The 21,300-nt window shown below is 43.1% G+C and overlaps 1 protein-coding gene across 1 annotated transcript in view; it reads left to right on the forward strand.

Moving 5' to 3' along the window:
• Positions 1-9,583: 9,583 nt before the first annotated feature.
• The window catches only part of LOC110491061 (synaptotagmin-6-like), a 43,329-nt gene continuing 31,612 nt past the window's right edge, over positions 9,584-21,300 (forward strand). The window contains exon 1 of the mRNA XM_090202905.1: positions 9,584-9,707. The gene's annotated coding sequence lies outside the window, so the exon portion shown is untranslated. The remainder of the gene's footprint in view (positions 9,708-21,300) is intronic.

Genomic DNA, 21,300 nt, shown 5'->3' on the forward strand with positions numbered 1-21,300 from the left:
AGGTCAACAGCCGGAAATACAAAATCACGCTCATCATAACAACAGGGGACTAAAACGAACAGACAATGCATGATTATGAATCTGTCGCAGTGTACACGACGCGGAAAGGGTGTCCATGCAATCTGGTGTGGGGCCTATAGGGTTAGAGTGAGGTTGCTCAGTGGGTTCAGTGCTAGAGACGTCCTTGGCATTCAGAGCAGATAGGAGGGAAAGATGGGTCATCATAGGAGCACAGCATACAGAAATCTGTGGAGGTAGTCAAAGTCTTTTTTAACTGTAATGCAGTTCATTGGTGATGATGACATGAACATGTGTTGGGGTTGACATCCATACAGCATTATACTCTGATTTTAACCTCAACATAGTGTGAAATACACATGTAAACAGCCTAAATGTAAGCAAATTTTGCCTGTGGGGCAATGAGGAGATTCATGGTCTTTCCCCACAGTATCATTCCCCCTCTCGTTTCCATGGCATTTCCATTGTTTAGGTTGAGTTCCAATGACCTATTTACCACATCTATTTAGCTTATCCAGTTATTTTTGTCTGGTTTCATGGTCAATAAAGACATGGGATGAAAATGTATTTATGTTGTCCCATTGTAATCCCATTTTTTTGTTGGTTTCATGGTCAATAAAGACACGGCAAATTTAATAATTGAAATGTATTGATCTACTGCTTAAATCTTTTAACGACAACTGCTCAGCAATAATATATCCCAAAAATATTGTAGGCCTATTTATTTAGACAGCATGTTTTTATCAAACAGGGCTCACATGCATTGAAATAAACAAACACTGCAAAAAGGTAGAATATCCATGTATTGGTCTTTTTTCCGCTTTCTATGAAAAAAGCCCCTTGGTAGAGAAGATGAGTAATGTTAATGTCAGGGACCGCAGCACTGCTGTAGTCACAATGTCACATATAATCTACACTGTCCGCTTCAGTGGTTTCCCTGGTAATTCATATCACAGATTACTTTCAACTGTGAGCAACACTGAATTAATTGCAGATTTGTTTGCTCGTACTACAATATAGGCTGGTGTGATACATATCATAGGGCCATTACAGCTTTCACTGATTACATTTGGAATGAATAGACCCCCCCCCCCCCCCCCCCCCCCCCCGTCTATTGTCAATTGGTGTGTTTCTGAAAGTCACAGTTTGTTCCAAACACTGTTTAGAGATAAACATTGGTTAGATACTGTAGCTCTAAATCCCCTGAAAGGAAAGGGCTGTAGACATTAAAGCCACCCCCATCCTCCATTGTGTATGAACTCCCTCTTATCATGCCCTTCTTTCGCTAATCTCTGCACTGCCTCAGTCCTCAGTCCGTTTTTTACTTGGGTCTGTCCTCTACCTTCTTCTCTTCTTTCCCAAGTTAACACACTGGTCGGGTTTTGTCAACAGATCGGAAGGATTTTGAAGGAGGCTATATTAAATCTCTCGAAAGGCGTCTTTGAATAACTGAGTGGATTTCGATTTCGATTTCGATTCGTATTCTCAGAGAGCAGTTCCAAGAAGGACACATCTCAACCCTGGGCTGAGCTTTCCCTTTGAACCTCTGTTCTTTAGATTCCTGCGGTAGGGTTTCAGGTACAGAGTGATCCGCAAGCCGTTCATGCCTAAGATGACAGAGGCTGTTGATGTATTGTTCAGTAGAAAGATGAATGGTGTGGAGCTATATGCTTAGAGAGGCCTGACCCGGAGATGTGCCTGTAGTTCTACTATGTATTCAGGGCAGAGCGCCTTCCCTCTACTCGGATTGGCAGGCCCCATGCTTCTTCCATGATCAACTGACAGGTACCATGTTGAATCTCTAGCTACAGACACAATGAAAGAGGCAAGTAAATCCATGCACAGGGGCAGATCATGAATCAGGCAGCACACCACTAGCACATGGCACACCCCCTCTACAAGGCAGGGATACGCAACTGTCCCTATGAGTCATTTCAAGTTGATAGGAAGTACGCTTGGAGAATGAATTATAATACCTGCCACTAAGTGAGACATTGTTAATAGGATGACTTGTCGTCAAGTTTAGTCATGGATTGTATTCAGCCAGTGAATTTGCTTCATACGGTATATGGCACTGTAAAGGGTTCAATATTAAACCCTTTTGTAGTCTATATAGAACCTTTTGGCTGTATACCTATGGTCAGAATGTAAGAACCCTTTTTGGAAAAATATTCTATATAGCCTACGAGGGTTCTACAGGTAACTGCCAAAGTAAAAGCATCGGCAACATAAAGTGTCTTAATAGGGCGTGGGGCCACCACGAGCCACCCGAACTGCTTCAATGCGTCTGGAACTCTATTGGAGGGAAGCGACACCATTCTTCCAAGAGAAATTCCATAATTTGATGATTTGTTGATGGTGGTGGAAAAGGTTTTCTCAGGCAGCGCTCCAGAATCTCCCATAAGTGATCAATGGGGTTGAGATGTGGTGACTGAGACACACACACACACACACACACACACACACACACACACACACACACACACACACACACACACACATACTCTTTAACCCATAAGAGTCAAAGCTCTATCTAAGCCGGGGGGGGGGGGTCGATTAAGCAATATGGAATTGTTTTAAGAAGGTTATACCAAGGGTCATTTTGCTATTTGAGTTTGAATTTGAAGACCACTTGAATTATAAAAAAAAAATTGAAAGAATTATTTGATAAAGTATTTTATTTGGCCTTACTGCTTTTAGCCCATACAAACGACAGACGCATTGAATAACATATTCACGACATGGAACAACAGATAGTCCCAAATACATTTCAAAAGGAAGTTTGTCCTAAAATGTCTCTCCTATATCTGAGCGATATAAGGAAGGTCATGTTTATATTTATTTAACCCCATATTTTTGGCATTAAATAGTCTCCATATATACTTCCATTCACTTGTTTTAACTGGTTCCAGGGGCCTTCGGACGAGTCTTGTGAGGTGTCCTAGAGCAAAACAACCAACATGTTTGTGAAAGTCTCACCTTTGCTCAGAGGGGTCATATTAGTTTGGACGCGACAGAAGTTGGCAGATTGGCTGTACCGACTTCAGACGAGTCTCCTGACACTTGTGGAGGTCTTAAAGCAAAATGGAGAACACCATTGTGTTCGTGAGAGTCTCGTCTTTCCATAATAGTTTGTAGGCCAAAATGTTTGGATGCTACAGACGATTTTGTGAGAAGACCGATTTTCATGGTCCGACAAACACCGCTCTAGCTCTGTCACCTCTCACCACAGATGCGGAAATTTGACATAGGCGGATGTGGTGGATTAAAACACATTCCATGCAAAAATGGACATCTCTAGTTTAAACTGATGGATTTTTATGGTGATTTTTTTTAAATTCGAAACTATTGTAAACCTATGCTCATTTCAGACCCCTCTTTCAAAGTGGACATTTTTATACACTAAGCATGGTGGGATGCTAAGTGCTTAAGTAACCTGCTTCCTTTACTCAAGTGTTTCCTTTATTTTGGCAGTTACCTGTATATAGAACCTTACAAAGTGCCATATATGAAGCAAGCGATAGAACCCTTTTTCGTTCTATATAGAACCCTTTTTTCTAAGAGTGTACTAAACCTACAATATTCTAGAATATTCTATTTTTGGACTGAGGGTTAAGGCTTTGACTGAGGGTTGAGGCTTTGTCATTGACCTATCACTTCAAATGCACAGTTGTGCCTTTACTACCCTGTCAAGTGTCAGTCCAGCTGTTGTCAGCTCACTGTCATAAGGTCCCTGCCCTTTTGAAGTTTTCTGCCATGAATAGTTTATACAATAAATAGCACATTTGACTCCATATCAATTTAATTCAGTATAACATATTGCTCAGATGCTCTGTGAATTGACCTGTCTATTTTCCATTAGAGGTGCAATTTCATTACATTTTAAACATGTTTGGTGCTGCTGTAAGTAGAAAGGCAAGGACAGTGTCTGTTTTTACATCTAGTAGAACAACATTTATTTGTTGTGCAGCATCCTTCAAAATGCCAAGGCATGTGTCTCCAGTAGCCACTGCTTCTAAGAGTTGGCAATGTGTGATAATGTAATCTTGTGTATTAATCAGTGTACTAGGCATTGGTGTTGGTGGACATACTGTACTGCAGACCCAAGATGGTAAATTAAACTTGCAGTGGTTCTAATCTCTGCTCTGACACCACTGAGTAATGTTCACCATAACTGTTATTACCCTGTAGTAATGTATAGTGTGTGTGTGTGTGTGTGTGTGTGTGTGTGTGTGTGTGTGTGTGTGTGTGTGTGTCTGCAGCATGTTGGTAATATGTCAGCAATGGTACGGCAGAGACTCCTCCAAGCAGGCCATGCAATAGTGGTCGAAGTTGGCATATCGTACATGACACTAGGTCCATTTTAATCTAAACTTTAACTCATACGTCTCCATAGGGAGACTCCACTGCAATGCTAGCAGTTAATGTAAGCAGCTAAGGGATGCTCCTCTCATCTGCTCCTTCAGTACAAATCCCTCTTCTAAGGGTCCCAGTTTGAGCACCTGCCACCGTATCATAAATGAATGCATCTTTAAATCTGATAAATCGGTGTATTTTCCCGTGTGTAGTTGGGTATTTAATTGATTTCAGGCTACCTTCACTGTGGCTGCTGGCTGCTGGTAAGGATGTTTCTCTCTGTGCAGAGTCGACTGCATCGAGGCTGCTCAAGGCTAAACTGATGCCAGTGGTGTAGTGAAGGGTATACACCGTATTTTTCACTGGGCATTGCGTATACTCCCTTCTTAATCCCCAGGATGCGTATCCTAAGTAGTGTAGTGGAGGTATACACCGTATCAATTAATACGGCTGATGGAACAGATCAGAATGTTTAGCTTAAGACGTTCATGAACTGTTATTTGTTCACATTTTAAAGGCAGCATTGTGCACGCGGTGGTAGGTCCAAGCATGAATGTGCACCGATCATGCAAGTGGTTTCATGGACAGAGATGGAAATATCCATTAGGAATTTAGAGAGGGTAGATCTAAAGATTCAACAACTATCATGGTTTTCTGTCACGACTTCCGCCGAGGTCGGTCCCTCTCCTTGTTCGGGCGGCTTTCGGCGGTCGACGTCACCGGTCTTCTAGCCATCGCCGATCCACCTTTCATTTTCCATTTGTTTTGTCTTGGTTTCCCGCACACCTGGTTTGCATTCCCTCATTACTCGTCTTGCATATTACCCCCTGTTTCCCCCCATGTCTGTGTGTGGAATTGTTGTGAGTAAATGTATGTGTACTCCAGGTTGGTTCGCGCCGGGTTATTGTAACCTGTGTGCGTTTAGTTTTCTTAGTACCGTGTTCTGTTCGACCTCAATAAAGGGCTCCGTTTGCTCCCCATTTCTGCTCCTGACTTTGCTGCAGCCAGTTACGCACACCTGTACAGTTTCTAATGTGACTAGGATCATGCCGTTGGCTGCTAGACAGTGAAAGAAAGTTTAATGCATGTGCGGAAGTCTTTATAAAATAATTGTGTCTACATTTCTATGGTGGGATTTTGTGTATAGGCTACTTTGAGGCAATGTAAGACATGCCTCATAATATTACAGGCCTAATCTTCTCCTGGTAGATGGAAAGCCTTTCCCAAAAATATTATCTTTTAAATGTTAACTAGCTGTGCCTGGCAGAAAGATATCATGATTATTTGCATCAATCCATTTGACCACTTGTTTTCGAACTCCATCTCATGTTCTACAGAAACATTGCTAACCAAACAACAGCGCTAGTTGCCTGAACACTTGTCTTAAAGGGTAACTACATTAAAAAATCTCAAAAGTGGTTTCCTAATGTGGTTTTAAGCATTGTTAAAGACATAGAACATCCACTTGTCTTTTTACTGAAAGAAAAAGTGTGACTTTCAGAGCAAAAGCCTCTGATACCCGGGAATTTCTGACTCAGTTAACAGCCTCATTTATCTGTTTCAATAGTAGGCCTACTATTAGCTTACTGCAAAGTACAGCTTGGGTTGGCCTGACTCTGAAAGACCAATATGGGATTTATCCTTTGAGATCATTCAGCGTGTGTCACTGTTTCTCATATAATTTCTCACAATGGGCGCATTTCCTTTGCCGGGCGGGCCATTGGGGAATTGTTTGGCAAAATTAAAGTATACCCACTTCTTCAGGCACCACTACACCAATGACTGGTGCTAAGCTCAACAGAGAGAGGGGGAGGCTAGGAGGTATTGCTATCTCTCTCTCGCTCTCTCGCTCTCTGTGCTGCAATATATTCTAATCTCAGACAGAGCTATCGCTGCAGACTGAGGCAAAATGTCTCCCAAGCACGTTCAATCGATGTTGTATGGTTCTTGATTTGGCATGTGGATGTACATGTATTCCTCACAGCAGATCATCTCGATTCTAGAACACTAAGGGGAACAAATGGCCACAGTGTTCCATGTATTCATAGCATCATAAAGAGTCCCTTTTATCTTCATCTGACACATTTGCTTAATCTCATTCAATCTCAAAATAAAACAAACCTTTGGAGAATCTGTTATCTGGGCATCTATTCAAAAAGATGTTTGATATTCATAAGAGAACGTCTCCTTTATTGATATTCATTCCGTCTAAACTTCTGTGTGTCTTCCTCCTCCTTTTGTCACGCATATATTCTGTGCACAACATACAGAGTACTATTTACAGAGTATGTTATGTTATGTTTTGTCACCCACTACAAATTCACATCTATTCTCCACACACATACTCTCTTCATTTGATCACTCTGTTGTCGCAGATTATTTGCCTGCATAGCAGGAAATGCTAACTGTACTGTATTCAAGGTTAACAAGGCTTCTAAAGTTTGTAATTTCCAATTTAAAATGTCCATTTTGAAAAAAGTCCCGTAAAACCCTTGGCCTACAATTTCCACACCTCTGCAGAAATCTAATTAACACAATCAAAAAATCCCTATCAAAATCTATTTCTTTAAAACTAGAGACATCCGTTTTTTTTGCATGGGCTGTGTCTCAATCCACTGCATCTGCCGATATATAGCAGTGTTTGTCAGCCCCTGTGACATCCCGAAAATCGGTCTTCTCACAAAAAGTCTGTAGTTTCCGACCGGTTTGGCCTACAAACTATTGTGACCACTCTATAGAGACTCTCATGAACACACCCACAAGCCCATAGGATGCCCACAAGCCTCACGGGACTCGTCTGAAGGTCCCTGCTACCAGTTTAAAAAATGAATGAAAGTACAGTGCTTTCGGAAAATTATTCAAAACCCTTGACATTTTTTACATTTTGTTACGTTACAGTCTTAATCTTTTTTTCTTCTTGTATTTTATCCCCCTTTTTCTCCCAAATTACAATCTTGTCTCATCGCTGCAACTCCCCAACAGGCTCAGGAGAGGTGAAGGTCAAGTCATCCTCCCGAAACATGACACGCCAAGCCGCACTCCGTAACACCCGCCTGCTTTACTCGGAAGCCAGCCGCACCAATGTGTCTGAGAAAACACAGTTCATCTCAGTCAGCCTGCAGGTGCCCGGGCCTCCACAAAAGAGCTCCCCAGCCAAACCCTCCCCTAACCTGGATGACGCTGGGCCAATTGTTTGCCGCCCTATGGGACTCCTGGTCACGGGCGGTTGTGACAGCCTGGGATTGAACCAGGGTCTGTAGTGACACCTCAAGCCACTGGGCCAAGCCACTGGGCCACTCGGGAGGCCCGTTACAGCCTTATTCTAAAATGGATTCAATGAAAGAAAATCCTCATCAATTTACACACAATAAACCATAATGTTTGCAAATGTATTAGAAATAAAAACAGAAATACCTTATTTACATAATTATTCAGACCCTTTGCTATGAGACTTGAAATTGAGCTCAGGTGCATCCTGTTTCTATTGATCATCCTTGAGATGTTTCTATAACTTGATTAGAGTCCACCTGTGGTAAATTAAATTCATTGGACGTGTGTTGCAGCACCGAAGGTCCCCAAGAACACAGTGACCTCCATCATTCTTAAATGGAAGAAGTTTGGAACCATCAATACTCTTCCTAGAGCTGGATGCCCAGTCAAACTGAGCAATCTGGGGAGAAGGGCCTTGGTCAGGGAGGTGACCAAGACCCCGAAGGCACATGACAAAGCTCTTAGAGTTTGCCAATAGGCACCTATATTAATCTGAACCTAGAGGAAAGTCTTTGTCCTCAGGTCTGGAGCGAAGCTGAAGTAATTCCACTACCCAAGAGTGGTAAAGCGGCCTTTACTGGTCCTAACAACAGACCTATAAGCTTGCTGCCAGCTTTTAGCAAACTGTTGGAAAAAATTGTGCTTGACCAAATAGAATGTCATTTCTCTGTAAATAAATTAACAACAGACTTTCAGCATGCTTATAGAGAAAGGCACTCAACATGTACTGCACTGACACACATGACTGATGATTGGTTGATAAGAAGAAGTTTGTGGGAGCTGTACTGTTAGATTTCAGTGCAGCCTTTGATATTATTGACCATAACCTGTTGTTATGCTATGGCTTTTCAACCTCTGCCATATCGTGGATTCAGAGCTGTCTATCTAATAGAACTCAAAGGGTTTTCTTTAATGCAAGCGTCTCTAATGTCAAACATGTGAAGTGTGGTGTACCACAGGGCAGCTCTCTAGGCCCTCTACTCTTTTCTATTATTACCAATGACCTGCCACTGGCATTAAACAAAGCATGCGTGTCCATGTATGCTGATGATTCAACCATATACGCAACCACAGCTAATGAATTCACTGAAACCCTTAACAAGGAGTTGCAATCTGTTTTGGAATGTGTGGCCTTTAATAAACTGGTCTTGAACATCTCTAAAACTAAGAACTAAGAACATTTGGTACAAATCATTCCTTAAGTGCTAAACCTCAGCTGAATCTGGTAATGAATGGTGTGGCTGTTGAACAAGTTGAGGAGACTAAATTACAAGGCATTACCTTAGATTGTAAACTGACATGGTCAAAACATATAGATTCAATTGTTGCAAAGATGGGAAGAGGTCTAGCCGTAATCGAGATGCTCTGCTTTTTTGACATCACTCTCCAAAAAGCAAGTTCCGCAGGCTCTAGTTTTGTCTAATTTTGATTATTGTCCAGTCGTGTGGTCCAGTGCTGCAAGGAAAGACCTAGTTAAGCTGCAGCTGGCCCAGAAGAGAGTGGCACGTTTTGCTCTTAATTGTAATCAGAGGTCTGATATAAATACTCCACATGCCAGTCTCTCTTGGCTAAGAGAGACTGGCAATCCCCGGTTTAGACAGCGATTGGACTCCAGAGGGTTAATTATAATCCACTAAATAAATCACATTTCTTGTTGCTGTAGGGTTATTTTCTACTGTGAGAATCTGGTCAATTTAAGATTGTACACCTGTACACACCACTATGTGAAAGCAAACTGAAGTGACTTGAGTGGGGGGTTGATCACAACAGGAATTAGGCTATTTGTGAAGTGAGTGACTATAACTGCTCTGGACTGAGTGAGGAGGGATCTGCCCCTAGACATTTTCTACGGTACAATATCCTGCTGACTGGCTTGCTCTCGCCTCGCAGTGCCATAGAAACGGCGTTCCTGAGTGCAGTGGAAGCGCATTCTGTCTAGGAGCTAGCGAGGGAGGGGATCGAGAGGAGAGAGAGAGTGTGAGAGAGAGAGGGACTGAGTGAGTAAAGAAGAGAGAGTGAAAGAGAGAGGGAACAGGGAAACATAGTGAGAGAGACAGTCACCGGTGAGTACCATGCAAGCTGTCACTTTATATTGGATGAGTTTGTGAAAATCCTTTGCTTTGAGCTCTTTCTTTCTTTTGATCTTTGATTTCTCCAGGTGGTTTTCTCTGATGGTATGGCTGTGTGAGAAACAGGTTGTCAGTTTTGGGGGGATGAGAGGAGAGAGAGAGAGAGCCTAGCCCTGTCTTGTCTGTGTGATGCTTTGGTCTTCGAGGCAAGCGGATGGACGGTACACCTCTGGCTTTTGTTTGCTGAATGGCTCAAGTTCATTATTGTTGCATAATTAAATTGTGTATGCATGTGGCACAGTGTGTGTGTGCGTGTGCATGTGCGTGTGCATGTGCATGTGTGTGTGTGTGCGTGTATGTGTGTTTGCCTCTTCAAAGAGGGGGCTATCCACTGATCCTTTTAAGCGGGGACAGACTGCTCACTTCTTATTTGTTGATTATGTTTTGCCACTATTTCAATCCAACCAGTGTCAAATCAGTGTCTTCTTGGCTGTGAAACAAGTCTGACCTTCTATTTCGAATAGTGTCTCTTTCTCTTCTGTATCATTTATGAAGTACTGTGTAAATATTTGATAAGAATGATTTTCTACTGCCACAGCTTTTGGCCGCATCTTTTTTCACACCTTAGCTTCAACCTAGGGTGAATTTGCCAAAATCTGACTTATTTTCTGTCTCTTGTATCTATGTAACTTTTGTATATCTCGTGTATTTACTGTATTTTGATCAATATACAGTACCTGCAGAGTCTATATCTCTTGTGTTTTCTAATGTATCTCTTGTGCATCCATAACTACGTAGTCAGTGGTCCTGTACAATAGTACTGTAGCAGGGGCACATGTTTAGCTGCATAGCAGGAAATGTACAGCAGAGAGTCAGGTTAGTCACAGGTGTCTGCTATTGTTTCCTCCCATCAGGTAGTTAACCCATGTTCTCTGTGGACACATGAGCCGTGCATGGGTTTCATTATCAAACCTCAGCAGATGGATCAGGGCTCTGTCACATTGATTAACGCTCATGGTCTGCTGCCAAGCTAATGTGAGAGACGGACCAGGGTGCCCTTTGCTTGCTTTCATCTGTAGCTAGCACATGTACAACACAGATCGGACAGAACATCATTATGTAGTTCACTGTGTATTAGGTTATAGAAGTCACTGGGGTAAGGTACTTATAACTATACTGAACAAAAATATAAACGCAACTTGTAAAGTGTTGGACCCGTGGTTCATGAGCGGATATTGAAGTCGGAAGTTTACATACACTTAGGTTGGAGTCATTAAAATTCGTTTTTCAACCACTCCACAAATTTCTTGTTAACAAACTATAGTTTTGGCATGTCGGTTAGGACATCTACTTTGTGCATGACACAAGTCATTTTTCCAACAGTTGACTGTGCCTTTAAACAGCTTGGAAAATTCCAGAAAATTATGTCATGGCTTTAGTAGTTGGCTAAGGTGTATGTAAACTTCCGACTTCAACTGTAAATGACCCCAGAAATGTTCAATATGCACAAAAAGCTTATATATTACCAAGATAATCCATCCACCTCAGAGGTGTGGCATAACAAGAAGCTGATTAAACAGCATGATCATTGCACAGGTACACCTTGTGCTGGGGACAATAAAAGGCCACTCTAAAATGTGCATTTTTGTCCCATAACACAATGCCACAGATGTCTCACGTTTTGAGGGTGCGTGCTATTGGTATGCTGACTGCAGGAATGTCCACCAGAGCTGTTGCCAGATAATTTAACGTACATTTCTCTACCATAAGCTCCCTCCAACGTCATTTTATAGAATATGGCAATACATCCAACTGGCCTCACAACCGCAGACCACATGCAACCATGCCAGCTCAGGACCTCCACATCCGGCTTCTTCACCAGCGGGATCGTTTGAGTCCAGCCACCTAGACAGCTGATGAAACTGAGGAGAATTTCTGTCTGTAATAAAGCCCTTTTGTGGGGAAAATCTCATTCTGATTGGCTGGGCCTGGCTCCGCAGTGGGTGGGCCTTGCTCCCAAGTGGGTGGGCCTATGCCTTCCCAGGCCCACCCATGGCTGCGCCCCTGCCCAGTCATGTGAAATCCAGACCAGGGCCTAATTTATTTATTTCAAATGATTGATTCCTTACATGAACTGTAAACTGTAAAATCGTTGAAATGGTTATTTTAAATTTAAATTTTATGAATTGATTTGCATTGGTATTTATAGGGATAGGATCTCTTGTTGGCAGTGGATTGTGTCTATAAAGAATTTTTCTGCCAACCTCAAATTGCTTTAGATTGTTTGTGGATGGCTGGGCATTCAGTGAAGAATGATGATTGCATCTCTGTGGTAGGTATTGGTCCCCCATAGAGATAAGACTTTTTTATCTCTGGGTCCCCCACATACCTTCACCTGTTCCTACGGTGCTGTTCCAGGCTGCCCGTCACTCTGTTCCCAGCAGAGTACAGCAGTAGGAGGGAGCCTAAACTAAATAAATCCTTTCCTGCCTAATCAGTTTTCCTTTGAGTCATGCCAAAGACTGGACCCTGGTGGCGTACGAGGCGGGCAAGCGGGCAAGAGGCTGGCGGCGTGTGTGCAGGCAGGCAGCAGCCGTGACATGATTGTGGTTGATTAGAATGACCGCAGGGGTCTTTCTCTCTCTCCCTTTTTCTGAGGAAGAAAACAGAGGGATGGATGGTCTTTTTTCTTCATGCTGCACATTTGACAACTTCTTGTTAAAATGTCACTTGCCTGTAAAAAGCCCCAGTGAGGCAGCTCAATGTGTGACTAGTGATGCACAATGGAGCAATAAACGTCACTGAGTAATGTGCGTGTGGTACGGTTTTCCACAGTTTCCAATGGCCTTTTGGAGATACAATCTGTGGATGCAGCGCTGACGCTGTCAAACGTGCCCTTCTGGGTGATACATGATGAAAGGCTCGATGGTGATGGTAGCCATTCCTCGAGTTCATTTTCACCTTCAATGCATCATGATGACGTTGCCCTCTGACTCCGACCACTGTGGCCCTCTCATTGGTTCAGAGACTCACAACGATGATGCATCAACATCATCTCTGTATGCTGGCTGGAAGTTGTGTTTCACGGCAGAAGACCAAGGTCAGATTACATCAAGGCCATTGTAACAGATGTCATCGTTAACTCTCTTGCGTTGTGTAATAAAGAAAGGAATGCCGGCCAGTGGCCCCAGTTGGTCCCAGCACATTAGATGTGCAATGCTTGATGTTGTTGATGGCTGTAGATAACATTAACCCCTTGGATAGAATTTTCAGACTGGGATTTGCAATAATCAATGACAAAAATGAAAACAATATGACAAAATACAACATGTGTAAGTACCTCATAATAGATAGTGACAGCACATTAGATGTGCAAAGCTCAATTTTGTTGATGGCTCGATTGCATGAATCTGTAACTCTGTATTAGCAGGGAGCTAAATACAGTTAGAGACCATTACATTTAGAGCATGCTAGCTAACGTGTTCATACAGCAATAACATACAAAAGCACATCACAGGAAGCCCCCAATATCTAACAAGTACCATACACATATACATCAGGAAATGTACACAGAATATAGTATTTCAGACTGGGAAGAATTGGCATTCGCAATCTCCCTCAATCTGCAAGCGTAGCCAATGACAGTACAGTTATTGAACCAACCATTTGGAATACATAAACACTGAAAACATATTGCTGCATTGGGAAGTGGAAACATAACCAACCCTTTTACACCGCTATAGAAAACAATATTTAACAGCAGTTTGGAGTAGTGGCTACTGACTAAGGAATGGCTTATTCAAAGACGTTGTGAGTTTTTCAACACAGGATTTCAATGGACTGAAAAATGGATGTAAGCTGTCAAGAAGGAGGCACATGAAGGTTGTCAAGCGTCAGAATTCCAAACTGACCATGACTGGTCCTGTTGAATACGTTTAGAATGAACATGAAACACTCTTGATCAAAAGGAGTAAGTAGGCTACTCGTCTCATTTTGAACTCTGCAGTGGACCTATATGCGGTGTGGGAGTGTAATGATTGTCGTTGGGAGAAGGAGAAGAGGACCAAAGTGCAGAGTGGTACGTATTCATAATGATTTTAATAAAGATTAATACTGGAACAAAAACAACAAACCGACAAACGAACAGTTCTGCAAGGTGCAACAAAAACACTAAACAGAAAATAACTACCCACACCCATAGTGGGAAAACAGGCTGCCTAAGTATGGTTCTCAATCAGAGACAACGATTGCCAGCTGCCTCTGGTTGGGAACCGTATTAGGCCAAACACATAGAAATAGAAAACATAGAAGACAAAACATAGAATGCCCACCCCAATTCACGCCCTGACCAAACTAAAATAGAGACAAAAAAAAGGAACCAAGGTGACGTGACGTGACCAAGGTGAACCAAGGTGACCAACGTGACAGCACCTCCCCCCCAAAGGTGCGGACTCCGGCCGCAAAACCTAAACCCATAGGGGAGGGTCTGGGTGGGCATCTGTCCGCGGTGGCGGCTCTGGCGCGGGACATGGACCCAACTCCACCATAGTCTTGGCCCACTTAAGGGGCGCCTTTGGAGCGGCGACCCTCGCCTCCGACCTCGGACTGGGGACCATTGCAGCGGGCCCCGAATAGACGGGAGACTTCGGCGGAGCCGGAGTGAAGGGCGTCTCCGGCAGCTCCTGACTGACGTGCGGCTCCGGCAGCTCCTGACTGACGGGCGGCTCCGGCAGCTGGAGGGAGACTCTGGAAGCACCGGACAGGCGGGAGAACCTGGAGGGAGGAGACGGAGAGACAGCCTGGTCCTCGGAGGAGGCACAGGATAGACCGGGCCGTGGAGGCGCACTGTAGGTCTTGAACTAAGGACCTGCACAGGACGCACTGGGCTGTGCAGACGCACTGGAGACACAGTGCGAAGAGCTGGCGCAGGATAACCCGGGCCGAGGAGACGCACTGGAGACCAGACGCGCTGAGCCGGCTTCATCCCTCCTGGCTTGATGCTCACTCTAGCCCGGCCAATTCGAGGAGCTGCGATGTAACGTACCGGGCTGTGAATGTGCACTGGCGACACCGTGCGCTCCACCGCATTACACGGTGCCTGACCAGTACGACGCCCCACCCGGTAAGCACGGGGAGTTGGCTCAGTACTCCTACCTGACTCCGCCAATCTCCCCGTGTGCCCCCCCAATACATTTTTGGGGCTGCCTCTCGGGCTTCCTTGCTCGCCGTGTTCCCTCAAATCGCTGGCTCACTTTTCCTGCTGCTTCCACGCTCCTGGCTGCCTCCACCTGTTCCCATGGGAGGCGATCCCTTCCATCCAGGATCTCCTCCCATGTGTAGGATCCCTTGCCTCCAGAATGTCCTCCCATGTCCATTCCTCCTTATAGAGCTGCTCCTCCTTACCACGCTGCTTGGTCCTTTGGTGGTGGGTAGTTCTGTAATGATTGTCGTTGGGAGAAGGTGAAGAGGACCAAAGTGCAGCGTGGTATGTATTCTAATAAAGATGAATACTGGATAAAGATGAATACTGGAACAAAAACAACAAACCGACAAACGAACAGTTCTGCAAGGTGCAACAAAAACACTAAACAGAAAATAACTACCCACACCCATAAAACATAAAACAGGCTGCCTAAGTATGGTTCTCAATCAGAGACAACAATTGCCAGCTGCCTCTGGTTGGGAACCATACCAGGCCAAACACATAGATATAGAAAACATAGAAGACAAAACATAGAATGCCCACCCCAACTCAAGCCCTGACCAAACTAAAATAGAGACATAAAAAAGGAACTAAGGTCAGGACATGACAGGGAGGTTGAAACCTAAAGAGATAGTGAGAGGAAGCAGAAAGCCCATGACCTGAACTTTGAGTAGCCTCACCCACAGCCGTTGATTGAAGTGGTGTCAATCATCGCAACACTATACTGAGAGCATTTGAACTAGTCTAATGCACCACATGCTCTCGTCTTAATGCATCCTCATGCTGTCATTTGCAACATCCCCCTGTGAGGATGTCCCTTTATCAGTGTTGTGCCTGTGCGACTTCGGGGTCGTTGTCACGCTGGCATAAAATGTCGGGAGACAGGTGCAGGAATGCGTAATGTTTTTTAAATTATACCCAAATTACGGCGAAAACCAAACAGACACTATACAAAACAAAAGGGCACACTTATACTAGTACTAATCAGTGGGAATGGGTGACAGGTGTGCGTAATGAAAGTTCCCGGAGGGATCCGTGGCAGTACCCCGACACGCGGCACCAGCAGTGCAATGACACCAGCCTCGGGGACGCGCACAGGAACGCAGTGCGGGTCGATCAGGACCCGATGCAGCTGCCGAAGTTGCGTAGTTGTCAGAAGGGCCAGTAGCAGACGGACAGGTTGTGGCGGCATCGGACGGCCCAATTGTAGCTGCTGAAGTTGCGTGGTCGGAAGGACTCCTTGTGGCAATCCTTGTGGCAACGTCAGACGACCCAGTTGCAGCTGCCCCAGTCGCAGCGTCGTCGGACGGGCTATTCCCGCTGTCTTCCTTAAAGGTCCATTATTCTGTCACGTTGGTATGAAGATGAAGTTGATGAAGTTGATGAAGATTAAGTTTTTTATTAAGCCCAAATTACGGGGACGAAAACCAAACAAACACGTAACAAAACACAGGGTAGAATCCCAAAACAAAAGAGCGAGGAGTACTTCGAATAAATAACACACGCGCACAGTGATTAACTCACAGGACTAGACCCGTAATTATCTGCGCAATCGACAATGGCACGAAAGCCAAAACACGCAGCACAGGTATTCACACGCACCGACAGACATTGTAACAATAATCAACAGGACACTGGTAAACCAAGAACACACTTATACAATTACTAATCACTGGGAATAGGGGCCAGGTGGGCATAATGAAAGTTCCGGAGGGATCCGTGACAGTCGTCTTAGACTCCATTAAATGTCCATCTAGCTTAGCGCTTTAATAAACTATCAAGATGTGTTAATAACCTAATAATAGGAAGCAAGACTTATCTCCATTTTTATTATATTCATCCACATATCTTTTCATACCCAATCAAAGGCAACAAGAAACCATCTGCCTTTCCACTCTATGTACCAGCACTCATATCTTTATATGTGACAACTGGTAGTTAGTGGTTATTCATTGCTGAGAAATGGCTTGTTTTTTGGGCAATAAAGCATTTTGTGGGAATTAAGCTTTTTTTCTGATATCTATTTAGATGGAAAATGGGCTTAATCTATTTTTTATAGCAGCTCGAATGAGACCTGACAGTTTTATTGTGATACCTTTGGAAATTAAAACCTATGAAGTGGCATGGCACAGCGTTGGGCTGGGCTGCTGCAACCTGATCTCAGAGCAAAGGGTTTTATGTTTTGCTAAAAATGTGTGCCACTCCATTTAGTATGATATGCTACTTTACTTAAGGTTGCATTACATTGTTCTACCAATGTAATAGTGGTCACATTTGACACGTTTAGGATGATATATTGCATTCAACTGCTTTAGTATGATATGCTACATTAGGTTAGGGTTTAAGGTTAGGGTTAAGGTTAAGGTTAGGGTTAGGAGTTAGGTTAAAGGGTTAAAGGGTTTTAAGGTTAAGGTTAGCGGAAGGGTTAGTTAACACACTAAGTAGTTGCAAAGTAGCTAAAAGGCAGTAAGTAGTTACGAATTAGCTAAAGTTTTCTGTGATGAGATTTGAACATGAAATCTTTGGGTTGCTAGACGTTTGCATTGTATGCCTACCCATCCATCCAACCTGACCAATCACCCTCCTTTTGTTTTTGCCTTAAGTAACCTACTGTCCATTCCAAACGTAACATACAGTATCAAACTAATTTGAGTGTCCTGGATTTACATTTACAAAGTTACGTCTAGTCAATGTAATGTAGCCTAATGTAAAGTAAAATATCATGCTAAATGGAGTGGCATGAGTGAGTGAGTGAGTGAGTGAGTGAGTGAGTGAGTGAGTGAGTGGTTAACAGGAGGGGCTGGGTTTCAACGAGGCTAAGTCATGATACTCCCGTACTGTATAATCAGTTATGATCTTCTCATATGTTGAAGTTATGCAGAGTGTGTCAGGAGTTGACATTTCCTCACAGAGGATGTAAGCAATTGTATAGAATGCATAGAAATAGAATGACTAGAACATGGCATCATTGACTTGAATGGTGACGCCCGTTTGATTCCTTTATTCGTTGTATTCATTTATTCTATTTATTCTATACTTTTAATCCTATCTGATTGCCGAAATCCGATCAGATAACTTTTAAGAAACTGGGTCTTGGAGATAAAAATGAGGAATAAAAGCAGGGTTGGCATGCCGAATGGCACAGGCCCCCTCATTTTCTTTCCATTTGTACACTGAAAATGCACAAGAGAGCCTATTATTTATTATACACATAATTATTTCAAAAACAACATATTTTTGCGCCTCTGAATAATAGGCATTATGAATTTAATATGAAGTAGACATGACCAGAGGGCTATCATTGTCAGTTTATTGTCCTCGTGAAAGCAGGGCGTGGAATTTACATGTACACATTTTATGTCATTTCGCAGACACTCTTATCCAGACTTATTTACTGGAGCAATTAGAGTTAAGTGCCTTGCTCAAGGGCACATCGACACATTTTTCACCTTGTCGGCTCGGGAAATTGAACCAGCTGCCCAAACGTTCTAACTGCTAATATACCTGCCGCCCTATACATATATTACAATACATATAATACACCATTAATTTCTATTGGGCGCAACATCATCTGAAACACAGCTAAAACAAGCTGCAAATGCATCCAGCAAATTTGTAGAGTCACACACGTGATGTAGTCATTGCGTGCTAGGAATAGGGGACCAAATACTACACTTTTGACTACTTTAATACCAGACTGGCCTCAGAGCCATACGAAACACATTCCACGTATTTCTGAACACCTCCAAGACGTATAATATCTACTAATAGAAATGAAAGAAGGGAGGATGGGTGGGTGGGTGGGCATAATCTGCGACCGTCTAGCAATCTAAAGGATGCATGTTCAAGTCGAATGGGGAACAACTGTAGCATTTTAGCTAACCCCTCCCTTAACCCTTATTTTTAAACTTAACCCAATTAATCTAAGCTTCTACATACTGTAAGTTCACAGAACCTTTGTCCTTTTAATTCCCGTAACCTTTCACGTAAATTACCCTAACCTTTGTTGTTAGTTCACCTTACCATCAACGTAAATTCTCACCGTAATTGTCCTTTGTTGTTACCACGCAACAAGCAACCTGGTCTCAGAGAAAGACATACTGAGTGTACAAGATATTAGGGTCACCTTCCTAATATTGAGTTGGACCCCCTTTTGTCCTCAGAACAGCCTCAATTCGTTGGGGCATGGACTCTACAAGGTGTCGAAAGCGTTCCGCAGGGATGCTGGCCCATGATGAATCCCAATGCTTCCCACAGTTGGGTCAAGTTGACTGGATGTCCTTTGGGAGGTGGACCATTCTTGATACACATGGGAAACTGTTGAGCATGAAAAACCCAGCAGCGCTGAATTTCTTGATACACTCAAACCGGTTCGCCTGGCACCTACTACCATTCCTCGTTCAAAGGCCTCCTTTAACCGGTTTCCTCCCCTTCATCTACACTGATTGAAGTGGATTTAACAGTTGACATCAATAAGGGATCATAGTTTCCACCTGGATGCACCTGGTCAGTCTATGTCACGGAAAGTGTTCTTAATGTTTTGTACACTCAGTGTATGTTCTCAATTTAAAATGATATCAGTAGACATTTGTATGATATTGTACAACCGCTATTCCATTCATTATGTAAGCTAACGTAACATATCATACTAAATGCAGTGTCACAGATTTAAGTACAGAATAATATGAATTGCCCTGAGACAACGTTGTTAATACACATATAAGAGAATTTCTCCAAATACGTAGGACTAGATACATGAAGTGCTGTCATTTCTAAACAGTAAAACAGATATGCATGAAAATACCCTAAAATACCAAGTGACATTCTGTACTGTCGCCTTATTTGAAACGTTTGATCTCAAATCCAAAATGCTGGTGTATAGAGCCTAATTAAAAGTTTCAGCTTCACTGTCCAAATAAATACGTAGGGAAGTGTATTTAGGGCAGTCCACTCGGTGACAGGGTTGAGCACAGGGCAGGGCTGAAGGCTGTAAGCAAGACATGAAGCAGAGAGCCAGGAGGAGCAGAGAGCCAGGAGGCAGGCAGGGGACACGGCAGGGGGAAAGTCAACAGACTGCAAGGGCTGGTCAGGCGTTAAGGCTTAGGTATGTAAGGGCTTGGCCTAGTGCTTCCAGGATGGTCCAAGGTCTGAGCTGGGCAGGTATGGAGTGTTCTCTGCTAGCTGGAGATGGGAAGAGTAGGGGGATTGCTTTCAGCAGTGGAGAGAAAATAAATAGGAATATGGAATAAAAAGGTAGTCTAGTGCTGGCTGGAAGGATTGTCCAAGGTCAGGCTCATCTGGTAGCTGGAGACTGAGTACAGTCAGGTGTAAGGGAAACATTGCACTGTAAACAAGCTTATATCTTTAAATACAAAACATTCATCCATGGAATGACTTCAGTGCCTTCCTCTCTGTGTGAACCTGTGAGAGAGAGCTGGGGCCTCATTCATCAAAGGTTGGTATTTATACTTTTTTTTTAACTTGACTGGAAAGTGTGAGTATTTCTACACACTTTTTTTTTTTAAACACGTACGCACAACTTTTAGTGGTTGGTCAATTGTATTGCAAATATTATTATTTTGGGGGGGAAATGGAGGTGTTTGATCCACAGGAATTATAATAATGCTAGGGTAATACAAACATTAAAACATAGGCCTAATGATAAAACAGATGCATTTGCCAATGGTAAGAAGATCGCATAGCAGCATGTAGCCTAATAAAAGTAACTGCCAAAATAATGGTAACACTTAAGTAAATGAACGATACAAATCACAAAATCAGGTGCTTCCACACAGGTGTGGGTCCTGAGTTTATTAAGCAATTAATTAATTTAATCTCAGAGCATATACCAAGGCAGGACATTTTCCCACCAGAAAAATGTTTCCATCAAATTGAAATGTTGCGGATAAAAGGCTGCGCGTGATGACGCAGTGCACAAACAAAATACTTTCGATAAATACAAGTTCAATGGGTATCCGTCACGTTTTGAACTTCACTGATGGTTTTCGCACATACAATATTTTGAGTTATATAGCGAGCTGGCATTGGCGCATGCGTTCTAGCCAACAGCTAGCATATACAGTGTGGGTATAGCCTACATGATGCAGACAAGCATCGATGATCAAGTCACCAAGAATAAGATCCTTGATATTTATCGGAAAGGAGCATCTAGCTTATCACCTTGCACCTTCACCACCCTGTGAAATTCATCACTTGTTTCATCTGTAGCCTAATGAACTGCATTTTTTCCCGAGTCGTGGTGGGAGGAACACACAACATGTCATTTAATTCCATATGATGGTTATTACATCAATATCTGGCCTGTCATTTAAATGTTTTATCCAACATGTACTTCACTCGCTTGGAAAGGTTGGATGGAGACCT

This window comes from Oncorhynchus mykiss, chromosome 16 (genome assembly GCF_057628025.1).
Source record: "Oncorhynchus mykiss isolate SJ-2025 chromosome 16, ASM5762802v1, whole genome shotgun sequence".
Taxonomy (NCBI): Eukaryota; Metazoa; Chordata; class Actinopteri; order Salmoniformes; family Salmonidae; genus Oncorhynchus; species Oncorhynchus mykiss.